Source organism: Armigeres subalbatus, chromosome 1 (genome assembly GCF_024139115.2).
Source record: "Armigeres subalbatus isolate Guangzhou_Male chromosome 1, GZ_Asu_2, whole genome shotgun sequence".
NCBI lineage: Eukaryota > Metazoa > Arthropoda > Insecta > Diptera > Culicidae > Armigeres > Armigeres subalbatus.
Window position 1 is genome coordinate 184,751,368 of NC_085139.1, and position 5,436 is coordinate 184,756,803.

Here is a 5,436-nt window from a genome sequence, read left to right on the forward strand (position 1 = left end):
CACCAATATGCCTCATCTGCGCCAGTAAAAGGCAAGCCTGTAACCACGTTATGGATGGATCTTGCGTATTGCGTGGATCATCGGAGAGACAAACAAGAAGAAGCTTTGTAAGCAACACAGCTGCTGTGGTAATTGGTCTCGGAGTCCAGGACCGATGTCGCCCTCCTGTCCCTGTACAACGTACAACCCGTACAACGTCCCTGTCTATAACGGCAATTGGGAGGCTGACCCGGGGGTACCCGTTCCAAGGGATGATACACTCCTCTGCTGAGGGTGTCGTAACAGCCGAGATCAATAATGTGTTCTATTGTAGCTGCTATGCCCCATCAAGGTGGCCATTAGAACAGCTCAACCAGATGATCGATAGGCTATCATCTGACCTAGTGAGTCGTAAGCCGGTCGTCATAGCAGGAGATTTTAACGCAGTGGATGAGGGCTACACCCATATTGATCATTTATCAACTCGCTTTAAGATCAATAATTATTACACGCAGAAAAAACTCTTGTAAATACAATGATATTTGATGTAAATTTAACAAGAATTTCACATTGTTTTGGCGGTAAAAAGAAATATTATTATTTCAACAATCCAGTATTGTTGTTCTTTTAGAAGCTTTAAAAGCTTCCAAATATCAAAAAGCTTCTATACCATCCGCGGAGCAATAATAATATTGTTGTTTCAAACAGAGATGTATTTTAGATTTCAACATCATTATTTTTGAAACAAATAAAAAAGCTATTATTATTTTAATAATAATCTTTATTGAATTTTCGCAGTACAATTGGATTTGATGATGATCCAATTCAAATAATAAGACAATGTTTTTATGGAAATATATTTTATTCGTGCATTTTCAAACTTAAAATTACCTATAAAACATCACTTATAATTGGAGATTTAAAAAGCGTCCAGAGTGTGCAGCTGGGATCTGAAACAAAACTATATTAGAAGTCGAAATAAACCTTTATGAGAGTAAATACTTACATGATAAAAATTCATATCTATCTTCATGTTAGTTCTGGGCAGAGCAAAGAAAGATATTTTCACAGGCACCCATGTAATCCTTCGGATGCTAGATTTCCATCGTACATCATTTGGCAACTGGAACTAGAATTATTGAGAAGGTTAGTAGGGACTAGGGAGTCAGAAGCGGCAGTAACCTACCTTAACCATCGGGTACATCAACGGTTCCACCGGCTATGTATCGTCCACTTAGATAAATGAATAATTAAACTATATCTATCTATAGGTTCAAACTTTCTGTTCTGTTTACATATTTCTAGCGGAACGGTTTAAAATGTCCCAATTGAGTTTTATAAACAAATTTATTTTTGTCATTTATGATGCTGTTTTCATCCATCCACGAAATGTAATTACATGTTGAAAATAATCATATATTTTACCCTCTGTATTACGATGTCTGGTGTTTAGAAATAGATAATAATCATGCATGTTTTAATAAAGCCCGTTTGCTCACATCAATCAATGAGACATTTTTAAATTATTCTCTGTAATTATCTTTTCGGGAAAGCTCAATTTCACAGGATAGTTAAAACAATGATATTTTCTTGTTAAAATCAGCAAGACATTTCGGTCGGAGACGAGCCAGCCTCGGGCTGAAAGTCTCCTTAATAAAGATACAAAAAAAAGCAAGACATTTCTTGTCGAAATAATAATATGCAAGGTAAACTTGAAAATAAATATGTATTTGAAAATAACAAGCGATATTTTTGATTCAATGTGAATTGTTTTGTGTCCGTGTGGGATGAAAATGGGAGCTATGGGATGAAGCGAGATGAAGTGTCGAACCTTTCATACAATTTCATATCAAAGAAACCGTGTTTAAAAATTCATAAATATCTTCCTTAGGATGTTTTCAAATGTGTAAATTGACATCACTTGAGCTTTCTCAAAAGCTCATTTCCAACAGTATTGTTGAAACAATAATATTTCGTTATTGTTATTATGTTACCAAATCTTGTAGAAACAATAATTGTTGTCGTATTTTCAAATGAATGTTAACATTTAAAAACAACAATCTTATTTTTTAATTCAATGTAAACAGTTTTCTGTCCGTGTATGGCGTGCAACATCCGAGGTCCAGGGATCCATGTCACGTCCGTGGGTGGAGGACCAATCACTTCAACAGCAAAATTTTCACCGCGGCCCTGGGACTGGAAATCAACACTGAAAGTCTGATTCTGAAGATGCATTTCAACTTGTTTTACACAGCTGTGCGAAAAAAAAATGGTCCCCTACATAAAATGAGCCAGAACAAAGCGTTTTATCAAACCCCATCGGTGGGGCCGGTCTATCCCAATCAAGTGCGATAGTTTTGTTTTCATGGCTTGTTACGATTCAGGAGGTTTTTCCCTCTCTTTTATCGTTGTTCGTTATCTATCGAGAGCGATTTCTGCAAACCCTGTCTGAACATCAACACGGATTTACTTCGAAGCGATCAACAGTCACCAATCTGGTTCTCTATACAACTTCGATTATTCATTAAATGGAACATGGTCACCAAACGGATGCGATATACACCGATTTCTCTGCCGCATTCGACAAAATCAATCATCAAATAGCCATGGTAAAACTCTCCCGCCTAGGATTCAATGGAGGAATCTTACCTCACCGGCCAAAATATGTCAGTGAAAATTGGGGCGCACTGCTCAACTCCATTAAATGTCACACCGGCGTTCCACAAGGAAGTCACCTGGGGCCATTCATATTCCTGTTGTATCACCGACGATGGACCAACTTTTAAAGTGTTATAAACTGTCGTTTGGTGATGACTTTAAACTATATTTCACCATAAAACTCGCAGCCGATGCTGATTTTCTTCAAAATCAATTCAACATTTTTGCTGAATGGAGCGATGCTAATCGTATGATACTGAACCCGTCTAAACCGTCTTTGGCCAATCTCGGTTTCATCTCCCGTATAACAAAGTCATTCAAAGATGTTTATTGCCTGAAGGCGTTATATTGTTCATTGGTTCGATCAATACTCGAATATGGGTCGGTAGTAATGCTTCCATTTTACCAGAATGGTTGTATGAGGATCGAAGCTATGCAGAAAAAAATTGTAAGATATAACAACCCAGACAATCTGCCGGTGCCAGTTAATCAACCTGGATCTCCTTGGAGTGCGCAGGAACGTTTCTAAAGCAATGTTCGTTTCTGATATTCTGGTTAGCCGAATAGACTGTGCCAGATCAACATTCGACGAAGAATATTTAGGAATAATGAATTTCTGCGCATACCGGTTGCAAGGACTAACTACGGCTTTAACTCTCCTTTATTGAGCATGTGTCGAATTTTTAATAAGTGTTTCAATGTCTTTGATTTTAATTTGTCTAGGAATACTATCAAGAAAAATGTTTGGCGTTTACTAGTATATTTCGGTGTATTTAGATATAAGGTAAATCTGTCATTAGAAATTGTCGTGGCCGAGCGAATATCCTTAGGACATCCGTCGAATATCTGAATTCTCATGGGCTGTGTACTCACAAGTATGTTCTGACAGAACGAGTAGTTCTAGTGATACAAAGGCGATGTACCTCATATTCGGATTAGTATTTATCGTCTATTTCTTTCTTTCGTTCTGTCAATCGAGCTCATTTTCGTGTGCTAATGAGGGCCTACTATTCGAACGCCGATTGCTTTGATTTAGCAATTCAAATCTCATTTAAATAATTCATGCTTCCATTTTGTATATTCGATTACTATTTTAACACAATCCGCTTCTACCACAGGAATGTATTATTCTGTTGGTAGAAAAGATGAGAAGGTTTTGCGCTCTCTTGAGTAAGAGTTTACAATATTCAACTCAAGAGAGCTTTTCCCTGCTCCTAAATAAAATGAAATCAATAAATGCTATACTGCCTATGATCGCATATCTTTATTTATTTATTTATGATTTCTATTAATTTATTTATTATATCAGTCCCATCTTTGCTTGATTTCCTATTCATATGGGACAAATATGCGATTATGTGCAGTATAGGATCTTTTTTTTAATGGATCCTGTACACCTCCGGTGGTGCAAAGGGCCGACTTGAAAGATCTCCATCCTGAGCGTTGCCCGGCTATCGCTTTAACCTGTTGCCAGGTTAGATTTCGGTCGACTTCTATTATTTCTTTATTGAGGCTTCGCCGCCATGAGCCTCTGGGTCTGCCTCTGATGCGATGTCCCGCTGGGTTCCAGTCTAATGCTTGTTTACAGATTTCGTTTCCGCCCCTACGTAGAGTGTGGCCGACCCAGCCCCACTTCCGATCCCGAATTTCTGTTACTATCGGACTCTGGTGACAACGACGATGGAGCTCGTTGTTTGAGATCCAGTTGTGAGGCCACCAGGTCCGAATTATATACCGCAGGCATCTGTTAATGGACACCTGCAGCCGTTGAGTGTTCTCCACTGATACACACCATGTTTCGCTAGCGTATAACAGCACAGATTTCACGTTAGAGTTGAAAATTCGTATTTTGATGCGTTCACTTATCTGCCTGTTTTTCCAGATATTTCTTAAACTCGCAAAGGCAGCCCTTGCTTTCTTGATCCGTGCGCCTATGTCGATCTTGGTACCGCCGTCTAACGCCATTTGGCTACCAAGATATTGGAAGTTTTCAACATTCTCCACTGGTTGCCCGGGTACTGTGAAACTGGAAGGAGTCACCGTGTTTACATCCAACGATTTGGTTTTGTTGACGTTGATGACTAAACCTGCCGATGAGGATCGCTCGGCAAGATCGTTGAGCTTACTCTGCATATCAGAGCGCCGTTGCGCGAGGAGTGCAACGTCATCCGCCAATTCGAAGTCGTTTAGGTGCTCCATGGTTATAGGCTGCCATAACAGCCCGCGGTTTGGTTCACAGTCAATGTACCTACCAGAATTTCGTCGATTACGATTACAGTAACGGTGATAGAATACATCCTTGCCTCACACCAGCTACGACCCGGATAAGGTCCGACAATACCCCATTGTTCAGCACTCTACACGTAAAGGCCTCGTACTGTGCCTCGATGAGGCCGATGATTTTCTCAGGAACCCCCTTGCGTCTCAGGGCGCCCCACATATTCTCGTGATTGAGACGGTCGAAAGCTTTTTCGTAGTCAATGAATATCAAGTAAAGGGACTCTTGGATTTCGTTGACCTGCTCCAGAATGATACGGAGTGTGACAATATGTTCCACATCTTCCAGCACGAAATCCGGCCTGCTGCCGCCGGAGAGACGCATCGATCTTCTCCTGAATCCGGGCTAGGATAATTTTGCACAGAACTTTGAGAACGGTACACAGCAACATAATGCCTCGCCAGTTATCGCATACAGTCAGGTCACCCTTTTTGGGCACCTTCACTAAGATACCATGCATCCAGTCGACCGGGAAAGTTGCGGTGTCCCAGATATTACGAAATAAACGATGCAGTAGTTGA